Source organism: Phoenix dactylifera, chromosome 2 (assembly GCF_051530095.1).
Source record: "Phoenix dactylifera cultivar Ajwa chromosome 2, Ajwa_hap1_PhDact_Kaust_v1.1, whole genome shotgun sequence".
In the NCBI taxonomy this organism is placed as follows: domain Eukaryota; kingdom Viridiplantae; phylum Streptophyta; class Magnoliopsida; order Arecales; family Arecaceae; genus Phoenix; species Phoenix dactylifera.
In genome coordinates this window covers 56,105,474-56,122,313 of record NC_143191.1, presented here as the reverse complement: position 1 = coordinate 56,122,313, position 16,840 = coordinate 56,105,474, and the positions used below count along the sequence as shown (strand labels likewise).

General features: G+C 37.4%; 1 long non-coding RNA gene across 2 annotated transcripts; it reads left to right on the top strand.

Moving 5' to 3' along the window:
- Window positions 1–1,138: 1,138 nt before the first annotated feature.
- Window positions 1,139–7,261, top strand: LOC120110102 (uncharacterized). Of its 2 annotated transcripts, XR_016399618.1 has the most exons (3): window positions 1,199–2,074; window positions 2,242–2,472; window positions 2,561–7,261. It is a non-coding gene; the product is annotated as an uncharacterized LOC120110102 (long non-coding RNA). The 2 variants fall into 2 exon arrangements; XR_016399617.1 differs by having other exon boundaries at window positions 1,139–2,074; window positions 2,242–7,261.
- The last annotated feature ends 9,579 nt before the right edge of the window (window positions 7,262–16,840 follow it).

Sequence of the window (16,840 nt, the reverse complement as noted above, 5' to 3'; positions counted from 1 at the left end):
ATCAAGTATCTAAAGGTGATTGGCAACCGCACTAATCGAAAGGGTCGTATTTATTTAGCACCCCATTTTACTCTGCTCATGGAAGGCCCATCTCCTAATCAAGCAAAACATTTTTACTGTTTTCAATCATCTGAACTCTTGCTGCTCACTAAACATCTATAAAATCCATTAGCATTCTTAATGTGATGACAAATGCACCAATTGATTAAACTCTTGATGATGGATCTTCTAGAGTTGAGTAATTTAAAGGTTGATCAAATCATTAGCTGCTCTCTACACCCTTAAGTGATGTTTATAAAAAAGATTCTTGGATTTGATGTTCCAAAATATCATTGTATACCACCAAAAAACTGTGCATAAAGAATGCTCAGCTTTGATGATTATAATAGTTAAATATATTCATGGTTTAGTAGTTTCTAGAAACACAAGAAAACAAAATAAAGCAAAGCTATGTCCCTCTTTTCCATTACAAACTATTAGCCTAGGTTCAGCTTGGGAAGGCTCATCTTACTCCACTCACCAAGCTGATCTCAAGCACATCAGGAGCACTCTCTTTTCTTTTCTTTTCTTTCTGTAATTTTAAGAAGGGGAGGGAGGTCGGGTTGGTGAGGGATGCCCATCTAACATTTTGAGCATCTTCAATGTAATCAAAATGATGTCGTCTAGCACAATGCTTCTCACTCTGGTAAGTTTTAAAACAATTTGACAAGCCCCACAAACCTCACTAATGGTGTTCCACCATTGGGACAATCTCAGCCATCGACTAAGTCGGCGGTGGCGACCAAAGAACATGATGATCAGGGCCTACTAATGGATTGCATTCCCCTCAAATTTGGAAAGGCTGTTTTCCAGCTGCCTTCTTTTTGACCCCCCATGAAGCATCTTGTGGATCCACATTGCGCCACATGGCAACACGACGATGCACGCCGGATACGATGGGCCCACAGAGATAGGCTGAGGCCCCAGTATTATGTGAAAGTCCTTGTAATGGTCACGTGGAACATTCATACCCATATGCAACTCACATGAAAATACTCCAACCTCCCTGTTAGAACTTGAACATGAGGGATACAGAATTTATTCTTTTATCCTCCAGAAAGACTCTCTCTGAAGCTGTTTCTCCTCAAGATCACAAACTCTCAGTATTGCTTCCAACAATTTGCTTAAGCTTTTACACATCTCTTTAAGCGTCTTTCACGTACAAGAATTTGCCTTGGCTTTATAAACGACAGGAAAAGACTTTGCTGGTGAATTCTAGGATCAGAAACTGTCTCCTTGCTTAGATCAACAATGGGCAGGATTCTTGTAGTACAACTTATTGAGGAATGAGTTCAATCAGCAGGTCACTTTTGAAATTAATAGGTCCACCACAGATGCATCTAATGAGCTCGCAAATTTCTTCGCACATTTTTATATTTCCAATGCTCCAATCTTTGTCCTCAAACACAGCTATTTAAATGGAATCAATTCCTTGCCTTAAGATTAAACCAGCAAGCAACCCCCTGTCTCAACATAGAGATTGGATTCCAGGTTCAGTCTGGAAAGGTGACAATCCACTGCATTTCCCCACTTGTCAATCAAGTATCATGATCATATTGCAAGGTTCGATTATCTCGATCATCATCACTGTCATCTAAACAACTTCAATCAAATATGGTGAAAATCGTGTCAACTAAAGAGAGGAATTTCAAGTTGAGAAGGCTCCATGGAAGGATTGAATAGAATTTACAACCAGATATCAGCCTATATCAACCCTTTAGAAGTTGGTGTCTAATACCACGGTGTGCTTATGGAGGCAGTGTGAGGCCCAGCCTTGCATTGGACCGGCCTGAACCGCAGAAGCCAGCCCCATTGTGCGGCACGCGCGGTGCACGTGCAAGAGAAACGGCGATGAAAATGGACTCATAGGGCCGCCGGACTCGGGCGGAACCCTAGGAAGTCTTCTATCCCCTCCCTCCGTGACCCTCCGCCACCAGGCACCACCTCTCGCCTTCTCTGTTTTTCCCCCTTCAATTCATTGTGTCCCGTCATCGTGCCCACCAGAATTGCGGCCATGAATCTCGTTGGAGACGAGGTATGAAGCTCCCATCTCCCTTCTATTTATTTTTCCCCTTGATAGATCTTGTCGCCGGGTTGGATTTCGCCGGGAACAATGGCGAAAAAAGACCCTGTTCTGACCCTATTACCGAGCTTGTTTTCCTCTTTTTCGGGCCATCTCCGTCGTCGGCATTCGTCCCCTAGGGCCTCAGCTTCTCCCCTGGCCGCGCCGAAGCCCACCCACCAGCGAGCGGGCTGGGACTCAAAAACGACCTAGCAAAGGGCCCCCTGTTTGGCCCTATTTTTGGTTAATTTCCGCGCCTCTTCCCGCCGGTCGCCATCGCCGGCCATGGCTCACCGCCTTCTGCCGGACCTCCGGCTTTGCCGCACAAAGGAAAAGTGCTGTAGCTGCAGAGGACATCAATAATTACTCTGGTAAATTAATCCATCTCAAAATTAGTACAAGTGAGCTGCTTTATCTATTTTGTGTAGGAATTAATTGATATTCTACGAATGTCATCAGATCCAAAGGGCCAGGGAGCGAAGACACAGTAATACACTCTTTCCATGATACGGGAGTTGAATCCATATGTGCTTCCTACATTGTAGGATGAATCAGTAGAAATACACACAATAAATCAGATTTACTTACCCAGATCCAGAAGAAAAATACAATACGTAGAGTGTTGAACTGGGCTGGGTTTCGGGCCTTATCTGGCCTCAAGCTTGGGCACGGGCTAATTAATTCCGAAGGCCGGCTCGAAAATAAATAAGCTCTATTTTTAAGCACTAAGTCTTATATGAACTTTTTCGAGCCTTGCCCGTAGCCCGACCCAAAGCCGGCCCAGCCCTAGCCCAATTCTAGCCCTACTTGTTTCTCTCCCTCTACTTGATTCATGGGTCCAGTATAGTGTCTCGTCTACCTTTTCTGTGTGGACCTAAGTTGATTCCAAGAAAGTGGCCTTGAAACGTCTTGGTACTCGGGTAGCATATCATCTCGGTCTTTGTTGAGTATCCCTGAAACTCACTATTGAAGATCCTTGTTGAATGCTTTTAGCCTTAATGAAGTCTCTGCTTCATGACTTATCAATCAAATTGTTTAGATCTGGCCCACTCAGAGCTGCCAAACGCCGTCAATCGACCAATCTTACCCTTTTTTTCTCTCTCTTCAAAATTTAATACCAGTGAACTTATTAAATATGAATTAATTGGGCTCTGCGTAGCTTTGAATATGTTAAGGTGATTCGCATAGTTAAATTTTGAGAGTTTAATGTGAAAAAGATAAGTAACCCGTACACTCCTTACTAGTTTTCAAATTACTGGTCGTTTTTAATACTTAAAACTTTATAGAAGATGAAGATGATGTTCGACATTAATGTTTCGTATTTTTTAAAAATTAAGGATTATTATGAAACTCATAATGTGTCATAAAAGAATGGTTCCATGAATGCTTTGATATTAATGATTTATTTAGAACTACGAAATCTATAATATTATTTAGTGCTTTTCAACCTATTTATCTATATATGATTTAAGAACATATGTTTCAAGAACTTACAATTTAAGGAAATATGATTCAAGAAAAAATAATTTAAAAAAAATGTTTCAAAAAGATACAGTAAAAAGCTCTCAAATAATTATGTATGGCTCCTAAAAGTTAGATCGACATCTGGAGCTAGTTCTATACAATTCTGCTAGTCAGTAATAGTAGTTGGTATACAATCCTCCCGATAGATAATAATAGTTGACGTACGACCTAGGCAGATAATACTAGTTGCCATATAATTTTGCCAATGGGTAATAGTAGTTGGTGCCCCAGTTTCTGTTTGGAAGCTATATTGAGTGCCAGAAATCTGTCAGCTGGCTGATGCATCAGCTAACCTGAGATATGTTCTGCTCGATCTGGCTCGACCTGTGAGTTCCTATCCTTATAAGGTTCACTCTCTTGCATTGGTGATATATATCCATCTGTTGTTCTTTATTTAGCTGTCCTTGTGAATCCAGAAAAAATTTCTGAAGTCCTTGTTCTTTATTTAGCAGTCCTTGTGAATGAATCATAAGGACTGGCACTCGAAATTAATGCATTTGTTTCCTTCTTTTCTGCTGCATGATAATAGACTTTTTGATGTTTTTCTGTATTCCCTAGATGACCTGATTCATTTTGATTGTGAACTGCAAATATTTTTATCATTCAGTTGGTCCTGCACAAAATAAATTAAAAAACAGACCTTTCAAAAAATAAGCACCTAACCCAACAGCTTTGTGAAGATCAAAATGCCTTGCAAATATTATAGTTTAATTTGATGATTACACAGTAATAGCTGTTATTTGATTAAAAATGGACAGTCCATCAGATTTCATTTAGAGTGGAACACATACATCAGGGAAAAAATCAGGAAAAAGGCATCCCACTCATTAAAAGAGCTGGTGGGGTACAAAGAAATAAAAAGGAAAAATTAGAGATGTGAATGAGAGAGATAAAAGAGGTCAGATGAGTTCCATCTAGAGTCTGTAACACTTCATCTCGCAACTCTGAATTCAAAACCAAAATCCAATGCAAGATGAAAGACAACACTACCGCGAATGGATCTCACTTTCACTCTTGAGTGAAAATTTCCATGCTCAAATTTTTAGAAAAACGAAAGCAGACCTTGCGAGGATGGAATATTATGTATTTTCAATATTTCAGTAGTTGCTAGGTATGATTAAAACTACAGAAAGGGTATCTACATCAAACAAAAACAGAGGAGTCCGATGTAACATATAATCTGCAAATCTATTTTATGTATCAGTTGAATCCATCTGATGCTCTAACTTTGGCCATTTGCACCCTTCAACAGATCAAAGTTGTCATGTATAACATTCTTTGTAATTATTTTGATTTCATTATTCGTAATTCTTTGTAACTTTATGACTTCTTCATGTTTTGATTTCATTATTCAAGAAACATATATATTGGTGCATGCAACTCAAATTGCATCAAATATATCTGACACGAACACTGGAATAACACAGCCATAGGAATATATGACTGCATTCCTCATTAACAGAAGAACAAGTGTGGAAAGCAACATGTGAAAGAATGGGGCATGTAGGGTGCAGAATGCTTGTGAGGCAAGGGAAAACGAAATGCTGATGGAAGATATGGCTCTAAAGGGTACAAAATTGTTCCCAAACTGATCAATAGAAAAGAAAGCACACTGGTTCAATAGACAATTGTACAAATTTTTGGCATTAGCTTGATGGTTCAAAATAGATTACAGTAATACATTTGTGCAAAAGGTCATGGCCATTATTAGCTCCTACAAGAGATGTCACAGGTTAACAATTCAATTAGTTTGAGGAGACATAGGTAGCATTCCAAATTGGATAATTGTCATGTCACTCTTTGAAGAATTGATGCTAGACTCTAGGCAATCTAGGCCCTACAAAGATCCATCAAAACATATTTAAAAATCAAAAGTATTCTTATTTACTATGCTTGAGGAAGACATCTCTCTCCTTTTCCACTAGGCAGCCTCATAAGATATCATCATCACTATCATCAAGACCATTCCACTTCCACAAAGTGCTCAATGGAGAGCTTAGTAACTACGATTCTCGTAAAAAGCCGAACTCATTGCAAACTATTTTTAACATTAATTTTCTCATATAATTACAACAATTAAAATATTAGCTACTCTTATTCATTTTCAGTGATGTTTGTTGAACTCTGAATGTTGGCCTAGTGAACTATGATGAGAAAGTTAATATTTAAAAACACCACATTTTGAGACTACCTTCGATCATTGGATGCATAGGTTATCTAATAATCGAAAGGACAGAAGGAAACCAAAGCACAAATGCAAGACACAATCAAGTATCTAAAGGTGATTGCCAACCGCACTAATAGAAAGGGTCCTATTTATTTAACACCCCATTTTCCTTTGCTCATGGAAGGCCAATCTCCTAATCATGCAAAATATTTTTACTGTTTTCAATCATCTGAACTCTTGCTGCTCACTAAACATCTATAAAATCCATTAGCATTCTTAATGTGATGACAAATGCATCATTTGATTAAACTCTTGATGGGCGATCCTCTAGAGTTTAGTAATTTAAAGGCTGATCAAATCATTAGCTTCTCTTTACACCCTTAAGTGATGTTTATAAAAAGGATTCTTGGATTTGATGTTCCAAAATATCATTGTATACCATCAAAAGACTGTGCATAAAGAATGCTCGGCTTTGATGATTATGATAGTTAAATAAATTCATGATCTAGTAGTTTCTAGACGCATAAGAAAACAAAATAAAGGAAAGCTATGTCTCTCTGTTCCATTGCATATTACTAGCCTAGGTTCAGCTTGGGAAGGCTCATCTTACTCCACTTACCAAGCTGATCTCAAGCACATCAGGGGCACTCTCTTTTTATTTTTTCTTTCTTTTTTTTTTTGTAATTTTAAGAAGGGGAGGGAGGTTGGGTTGGTGAGGGATGCCCATCTAACATTTTGAGCATCTTCAATGTAATCACAATGATGTTGTCTAGCACAATGCTTCTCTCCATGGTAAGTTTTAAAACAATTTCAGAAGCCCCACAAACCTCACTAATGGTGTTCCACCATTAGGACAACCTCAGCCATCGGCTAGGTCGGCGGTGGCGAGCAAAGAACATGATGATCAGGGTCTACTGATGGATTGCATTCCCCTCAAAGTTGGAAAGGCAGTTTTCCAGGTGCCTTCTTTTTGGCCCTCCATGATGCATCTTGTTGATGCAGATTGCGCCACATGGCAACACGACGATGCACGCCGGATACGATGGGCCCACAGAGATAGGCTGAGGCCCCAGTATTATGTGGAAGTCCTTGTCATGGTCACAGTGGAACATTCATACCCACATGCAGCTCACATGAAAATACTCCAACCTCCCTGTTAGAACTTGATCATGAGGGATACAGAATTTATTCTTTTATCCTCCAGAAAGACTCTCTCTGAAGCTGTTTCTCCTCAAGAATACAAACTCTCAGTATTGCTTCCAACAATTTGCTTAAGGCTTTACACATCTCTTTAAGTGTCTTTCACGTACAAGAATTTGCCTTAGCTTCATAAAAGACAGGAAAAGACTATGCTGATGAATTATAGGATCAGAAACTGTCTCCCTACTGCCTTTGCTTAGATGAACAATGGGCAGGATTCTTGTAGTAGAACTTATTGAGGAATGAGTTCAATCAGCAGCCCACTTTTCTAATTAATAGGTCGACCACAGATGCATCTAATGAGCTCGCAAATTTCTTCACACATTTTTATATTTCCAGTGCTCCAATCTTTGTCCTCAACCACGGCAATTTAAATGGAATCAATTCCTTACCTTAAGAATAAACCAGCTAGCAACCCCCTGTCTCAACATAGAGATTAGATTCCAGGTTCAGTCTGGAATGGTGGCAATCCACTGCATTTCCCCACTTATCAATCAAGCATCATGATCATATTGCAAGATTCGATTATCTCCATCATCATTGCTGTCATCCGAACAACTCCAATCAAACATGGAGTTGAGAAGGCTCCATGGAAGGATTGAATAGAATTTACAACCACATTGCAAGAGGAGGCCTTTCTCCTTCTCCACATTGCAACGAAAAAAAAAAAAACCATCCCCATTTCTAGAGCTGGATATGGGCTGATCTGGGCCGGCCCACACTCCTGCCCGGGCCCGACCCAAACCCGATTGGGCCCGTCCGAATTTGTGGAGTGGACCATAGTCCATTGAGTCACAAACGGCATTGACGAGGACATTATATTCCTTTCAAAGCAGTTGGTTGCTGGACGCTGTGAGAACTCTTAGGGCTCGTTTGGTTCGCAGGAAAAGAAGGGGGGAAAGTGTGGTCAACGGGAAAGTAATGAGATGCCTCTTGTTTGGTTGAAGTTTTCAAAGGAGAGAGATGGAAAAGTTGTATTTCCATGGGAATATGATTCCCACATTTCATGGGAAAGTCTTTCCCATGAGAAATATGGGAAAGTTACTTTCCCATGAGGCAGGAATCACTCCATTTTTATTTTTTTCCAAAAAAACCCTTTAGAATTAAAGAAGCATTAAAGAGGCATTAAAGACCTAATTTTTATTAAGGGTATAATAGGAATTATAAATAACTTTTCCAAAAAAGTGGATGGTCAACCAAACATAAGCATTTTGAAAATCTGTCACTTTCCCAATGGTCTTCCAAACATGCCAAAAGTACTTTCCTAGGCATCCTCTTCCTAGGAATCTACTTCATATTCCTAGAAGGAAAAATGCTTCCCGCGAACCAAACGAGCCCTAAGGAATTTCAGAGGCCATCCTCTGCATTGGAATATCGCTACCAGAAGGGCTGCGCTTCTTATTCTTGTGACTGAAAAAGCCCAGAAGTGAAGAAAAACCAGAGCCAGCCCTTCCTGTGCTTTTTAACACCCTCGACCCAACCATGCAGCATTAATGGCAAATGTTTGGATAAGATCGCTTGTTCAAACATGTCCATCCATCTGAGTTCAATGAATTCAATCCATGGGAGCCAACTCGAAGTTCCACCGGGGGGGGGGGAGACTTGCATTGCTCGAAAGAAAATAGATGTATGACTAGCCTGTGCGACGAAAGCACCCGAAGGAAAAGTGCTGTAGCTTCAGAGATCATGAATGATTACTCTGATAAATTAATCCATCTCAAAATTAGTACAAGTGAACTGCTTTATCTATTTTGTGTAGGAATTAATTGGAATTCTACGAATGTCGTCAGATCCAAGGGGCCCAGGGAGCGAAGACACAGTAATACACGCTTTCCAGGATACTGGAGTTTGAGTCCATATGTGCTTCCTGCATTGTAGGATGAATCAGTAGAAATACACACAGTAAATCAGATTTACTTGCCCACATCCAGAAGAAAAATGCAATATGCAGTGTTGAACTGGGCTGGGTTTGGGCCAGAATTTGGGTTCGGTTTCGGGCCTTGTTCGGGCTCAGGCTCTGGCATGGGCTAATTATATATCCAAGCCTGGCTCAAAAATAAATGAGCTCTATATTTTAGCCCAAGTCCTATTTGAACTTTTTCGGGCTTTGCTCGTAGCCTAACCTAAAGCCAGCCTAGTCCGAGCCCAGTTCCAACCCTACTTGTTTCTCTCCCTCTACTTGATTCATGGTCACAATAGAAAGTCCCATCTCCTTTTTATGTGTAGACCTAAGTTGATCCTAGTAAAGAGACCCGAAACGTCCTGGTACTCGGGCAGCATGTCAGACCGATCATCCTGGTCCTTGTTGAGTATCCCTAAAACTCACTATTGAAGATCCTTCTTGAATAAGTCCCTGCTTCATTAATTAAGTCCCTGCATCATGACTTATCAATCGAATTGTTTAGATCTGACCCATTTGGAGCCGCCAAACGCTGTCAACTGACTAATCTCCCCTTTTTCTCTCTCTTCAAATTTTAATACCATTGAACATATTAAATATGAATTAATTAGGCTTTGCATAGCTTTGAATAGGTTTAGGTGATTCATAGTTAAATTTTGAGAGTTTAATGCGAAAAAGATAAGTAATCCGGACACTCCTTACTAGTTTTCAAATTACTGGTTGTTTTCAATACTTAAAACTTTATAAAAGATGAAGATGATGTTCAACATTAATGTTTCATATTTTTTAAAAAATTAAGGATCAAGCATATAATATTATGAAACTCATGATGTGTCATGAAAGAATGGTTCTATGAGTGTTTTAATATTAATGATTTGTTTAGAACTAGAAAATCTATAATACTATTTAGTGTTTTTCAACCTATTTATTTATGTATGATTTAAGAACATATGTTTTAAGAAATTACATTTAAATGATTTAAGAAAAAATAATTTTAAACAAATTGTTTTAAGAAGATATGGCAAAAGGCTCTCAAATAACTATGTATGACCACTAAAAGTTGGATAGATCGATATCCGGAGCTAGTTCTATACGATCCTGCCAATGAGTAATAGTAGTTGGCATACGATCCTCCCAATGGATAATAGTATTTGACGTACAGCCGGCGGATAATAGTAGTTGCCATATAATTCCGCCAGTGAGTAATAATAGTTGGTAATTTGTCGATTACGACCTTGTCATGGATATAATAGTGGCCTTAGCATTTAGTCGAGGAGGATTATTATGAATTATGATGTGGCAAAATAACAAATGATCTATGGTTTTATATATGAAGTTAGCATGATTTATGGCTTTGTTTATGCCATGCACTTGGAACCATATTTATAAAATGAGTATGCTTTATGCATATGCAAGAGCATGATTGATTTATGACTTTTTTAATATACTATTATTATTAAATATTCTATTTTACAATGATAGTTATTTTTGGTAAATGATGTATTGATTCATATGAAAACTTATGCTTGATCTAGCAAAGTAGTGTAAGGTTTGCTTACTAAGCTATGCAACCCCCCCCCAACTCTTTTTAACTTTTTCATACGACTAAGGAAGCAAGGAGTGGGGAATGATTTAGGCTCAGAATTCGTGCTAAGAAGCTTTTGTAGCAAAATTTTAGTTAATTAATTGATGATTTATGGATTTTTGAAATTGTGGGATTTTGAACATTTAAATGGTGGGTTTGGAAGCTCTCTACTAGCAACTTGTTTCATTATTTAGTTGATGAGATAATGGGATCTTTTTATATTCTGTATGAGTTGGATTTTCATATAGGATTACTATTACTGGCTTCATGTTACTACTTCGGCAACATGGCCATGTTATGTCCTGGATTTGGGGCATGATGGCCAGTGAAGATTTCCTCATCATAACATTTAAATATCTAATTTACTGTCCAATTTTTTTAAGTCCTAGTATAATCAGAAGACCTGCAAGGTCTTACATCAAACTGAATCATCAATATAGTTCTAGGGTAACATCATCACCATGCAGATGTAATGTACCAATCCACACCCCACATCATGCTGTGCCACCTATCTTAAAGTAGAAGGCACCATGCATACAATAAAAAGAACAAACATTGCAAGCATGCAAAAGGAAACCTTGGACAAGCCTCATGGCATTTTGCACAGAAGATGATGAGATGGAACTAGCAAACGCATCCATACAATGTAAATGCAGTTTCTAAGATTATGGTGATCATCAGTGGCCAAAAAGACATTAATTTTTCTTCAATTAGCTCACAGACTTCTGTTTCCTGCAGGATCAGCTGATTATATCAAAGGATTGGTACATAGTAAACAAGATTGCACACATTCAGAACTAAAAATTAATGACCTTCAGAATTAACTGCCCTCGAACGGTCAAAGCTCGCACATAAACTTACAAGATGGAGTTTCAAAATGAAGAAGCTGCAAGAAATTCAAGTCACTGTTGTAACACCAAAAATTGATAATGCATGAGCCATGCCTGTGTTAGAAGGTTCTCTATATTTACTCCCTGCAAGCAGTCATCTTTAGGATTGTTATACGTGCAAGGACATGGATTTGCACGGACAACAATGTCAAAGCCACCAAATTGTTTTATAATACTTTCAAGCTTTTTGATTGTTAGCTTCTGGATAGCAACTTCTGCTCCTCCAATTCCACTGTACACAGACAACACCCTTAATCCATCTGGATAGATACTATTAAGCACTGAAAAGTGATACCCCAGTGTTTCTGTTTGGAAGCTATATTTGAGTGCCAGAAATCTGTCAGCTGGCTGAATCCCTCGAATAAGAGTATGCTGCTGCATCGGTTAACATAAGATATGTTCTACTCGATCTGGCTCGATAGGGTTAACATAAGATATATTCTACTCAATCCGAGTTATTCTTGGTTTATCTGTAAGCATGAATTTAGAGATTGAACAACTTAATGTAAAAATTGTCTTCCTCCATGGTGACTTAGAAGAGAAAATTTATATGGAGCAGCCATAAGAGTTAATAGTTAAAGGCAAAGTGCATCTCGTGTACAGATTAAAAAAAAAAGTCTGTATGGGCTCAAGCAGGCACCTCGACAGTAGTATAAAAAATTTGATTCATTTATGATAGAACATAGGTATAGTAAAACTGCTTCTGATCACTGTATGTTTATTAATATATTCGCTGATGAAAATTTTATTGTTCTCTTGCTTTATATGGATGATATGTTGATTGATAGCCATGATGCTAAGAAGATTGAAATCTTAAAAAGAGAGTTAAGCAAGTTCTTTACTATGAAGGACTTGGGGCCGGCTAAACAAATCCTTAGCATGAGAATTACTTGTGACAGGAAGAATGGAAAGCTTTGGTTATCTCAGGAGAGATAAATTGAAAAAGTATTAGAAAGGTTCAACATGAGCAAGTCCAAACCAATTTGCTCTCCACTTGCAGGTTACTTCAAGTTAAGTTTTAAGCAATGTCCTATAAGTCAGAAAAATAAAGAAGAAATTAAGAAGATTCCTTATATTTCCGTGGTTAGCAGTTTGATGTACGTCATGGTTTGCACAAGCTCGTATATTGCTCATGCACTTGGTGTTGTAAGTTGTTTTCTTTCTAACCCTGGTAAGAAACATTGAACATCTGTCAAATGGATTCTCAGGTATCTCAGAGGTACTTCTAGAGTATGTTTATGTTTTGGTAATAGTAAAAATATATTGGATGGGTATATAGATACAGATATGGCTGGTGATATAGATTTTAGAAAGTCCACATCAGGGTATTTGATGACTTTTTCAGTGGAGCAGTATTATGATAATCTAAGTTACAAAAATGTGTTGCTTTGTCCACTATAAAGGCTGAGTATATTGCAGTTATAGAAGTTTATAAAGAACTTTTATGGATGAAAAATTCTCTATAAGAGTTGGGCGAAAAATAAGAAAAATATATATTTTATTGCGACAGTCAAAGTGTCATCCATCTCTCAAAAATCCAACATTTTATTCAAAATCTAAGCACATTGATGTGAGATATCATTAGGTTTGGGATGCTTTGGAGATGAAATTAATGCGTCTTGAAATAATTCATACTGATGATAATGTGTCAGATATGGTGACTAAGATCTTGGCCATAGAAAAAATTATTGCTTGTAGAGAGAAAGTGGGCTTAGTGGAACCCCCCACATTAGTCGAGAGGGGAAGATTTGTTAGTGTGGTCCCTCCTCACGTGAAACCCATCTCATTTGATTTTTTTTATTAAAAAAAAGAGGATAAGGATGAACCACCGGTTTGGGTGAGGGAATCGAAAAAGAAACCGGGAGTCTTAGGGCTCTACTAAAAAATGGAAGAGAAAAAAAAGGAATACAGAGAAGAAGAAGAAGGGATAAAAAAAGTGTTGCTTTGTCAGATGATTGGATGGTTGATTGTATCTAGTTTTGGCTGAAATTTCGATATGTTATTCCGGCATTGAGAGCTACAGATTGAACGGTTTGGATCTTTGAAAGCCTTCTTTATTGATTATTTCAAGCATTAACACTTGGTAAGATCTATTCTCTATTTTATTGTTTATTGTTGAAATCCACCTTATTGGTGATGAATATTTTTGTTATGGAAGCTAAGTTTAAATTTTTTTGATGTTTGTATTGGCTCTAGTTGATCTAGAGAGGATCTATTGTAATCCTATTATTCTAAATAGTGAAAGTTTTTGGCTGAACTAGGTCCCGTAGTTTTTTTTCTTCGTATAGAAGGATTTTCTACGTTAAAAATTGTGTTGTCTCTTATTTTTGGCTTGCTTGATAATTTTGTCTGTTAATTGCCTGAGTAGATTGTTTCTTAGTGAGTGATATCCTATTTAATTACACAAAAAGTTTGTGGTATCATTATTTCTTGATTGTTTTTTTCCCAACACTATCCTTATAAGGTTCATTCTTTTGCATTGGTGATACATATCCATCTGTTGTTCTTTATTTTGCTGTCCTTGTGAATCCAGCAAAATTTTCTGAAGTCCTTGTTCTTTATTTATCAGTCCTTGTGAATCAATCCTAAGGACCGGCATTCGAACTTAATGCATTTGGTTCCTTCTTTTCTGCTGCATGATAATAGACTTTTTGATGTTTTTCTGTATTCCCTGGATGATCTGATTCATTTTGATTGCGAACTGAAAATATTTTTATCATTCAGTTGGCCCTGCACAAAATAAATAAAGAACAGACCTTTAATAAAATAAGCACCTTACCCAACAGCTTTGTGAACTGCCTTGCAAATATTATAGTTTTATTTGATGAGTACACAGTAATAGCTGTTATTTGATTAAAAAAGAACAATCCATCAGATTTCATTTAGAGTGGAACACATACATCAGGGAAAAAATCAGGAAAAAGGCATCCCACTCATTAAAAGAACCGGTGGAGTACAAAGAAATAAAAAAGAAAAAATTAGAGGTGCGAATGAGAGATATAAAAGAGGTCAGATGAGTTCCATCTAAAGTCTGTAACACCTAATCTCGCAACTCTGAATTCAAAACCAAAATCCAATACAAGATGAAAGACAACACTATTTCCATGGTCAACTTTTTAGAAAAACGAAAACAGACCTTGCGAGGATTTTGGTAGTTGCTAGGTATGATCAAAACTACAGAAAGGGTACCTACATGAAACAAAAACAGAGGAGTCCGATGTAACATATAATCTGCAAATCTATTTTGTGTCCATTTGCACCCTTCAACAGATCAAAGTTGTTATGTATAACATTCTTCGTAATTATTTTCCTTTTCGGCTTTACGATTGTCCTATTCTTCATGTTTTGATTTCATTATTCACGAAACATATATATTGGTCCATGCAACTCAAATTGCATCACACTGGTTCAATACACAATTGTACAAATTTTTGGCATTAGCTTGTTGGTTCAAAAAGGATTACGGTAATACATTTGTGCAATAGGTCATGGCCATTAGCTCCTATAAGAGATGTCAAAGGTTAACAATTCATTGTAGCATATGTATGTCCAACATGATCGGTTGACACCTACATGTAGATGCTATTTTTAATACACATTTATGACAAAAGCATTGTCGAGCTCTACTCCTCGTACCTATGAGCCACCGGTACGGGCCCTTGACGCAGATGACCTGGCTCCATGCCTTTCATCTCTGGGGACCATCTCACGGGCTACCTCCTCTTCCATCATTTTGTGCATCTAAAGATCTATTTGGGTAATTAGGCTGGATTAGTACAACTAGCAAAATTATAAAATTATTTGTTGAGCTAGGTCTATATTCATAAATATCCAGAAATAATTTTGGGGTAGGCCAGTCTGAATCCCATAAGAAGAAAAAAAAAAGTGATTGGTGTCAAGTGCTCTGGACGTGGGTAAATTATTATTTTTTGTTTTTTGTAAAAATATATTGATGGTTATGGTCGAATAACATCCTTACGGGGCAATGGTGGAATAATCTTTGCATTGCAATCAACAGAGGACTTCATTTTGATGATCAAGGAGGGATCAGAAGTATGTGTCGGAATCCTCGAGTTCATCTCCCGTTCAGCCAGCGTTATATCATGATCAGATGCCATTGTCATCTCTTTTTGAAAGAGAACCTTCTCCAAAGTCTTCACTTTTGAAGTAATAAATTATCCTATTTTATCTTTTATCTTCCAAAATTTTTACCGTGGAAGAATAACCGCCGTTACAATGACTCCGCATGCCCCCGTCCGTATCTATACGGTAACCAGAATTGCACACGAGCGAGGCACGGGAGAAAAAGGTGGCGATTTGTATGCCTTTTTATATTTATCTTCCTTATTTAATTAAACAGAATGTTTATATATTTTTAGCATGATTATATCCAACAAAATTAAAACATAAAATATTATAAAATTGAAAGACACATCCTATTGTATCCTTATCTTTCTTTTTTTCAATTTTTTTTAAAAAAAGATATGAGTATCAACCGGTGTAAATTATCCGTGTTGAAAACTTGAGAATGAAACCATGTTTTTCTTAAAAACAAAAATCAGAATGCATCATTTGCGACTCAACTTTAATTTTTTTTCAATGTACAACATACTTGAGAAATTAAGATAAGAACAGGGCTCAAATTCAGTTCATTGATAGGTTTGGAAAATCTTGCAGACTAAGGATGCAATGTGCTAGACGGGGGCCGATCTCATTATCATCTGAGGTCTTGGTTATCCAACCACAAACACCTGAGTAGTGTTAGCTCTAGTTTAAGCAAATCCAGTATATAATGTGAATCAACTTAGTATTTTTTTGGCATCATCCAATTTTGATATAAGGGATGACAATTTTTGAATAAAGAGAGCACTCAATGTCCCACATGAGCCCTCGGTTAGGTCTGATCACAAGAGTGGGAGTTTGGTTATGAAGGCTAAACCCCTGAGATCATTTATGGCCTAGCCTAACTCACATGATGACTATGGACTCGTTTGGTTCGCAAGAAAAAAAATTTTTATTGAAATATTTTTTTTACTGAAAAATTTTTATTGAAATTTTTTTTTACTGAAATATTTTTTTTAGAAGTTGATGTCTGAATACATGATACCTGACATAATGGTTTTTGCATGTTCAGATGACTATAAAAAAAATTAAGCTAATTCCCAGCCAGTGAGAATTGGGGATTTTCACATATCCCATATACATTTTTTATGTAAAATATAGGAATCTTATTTTTATGAAAAAATTATTTTTTCATCTTTTTTCTTTAAAAACTCCAACCAAATATGAAATATTTTTTTATTTTTTCGTTAACCATACTTTCTCCTTTTCTCTTTCTGCTTCTGCGAACCAAACGTGCGTACACCACTAAGTTGTAGCCATCTTTAGGCAGAAATTTTTGGCAGGCTACTTCTATTACCTCGAGGCTATTTATGAGGCTGATTATATTCCAATGGAAACACTCTCTTTCCCT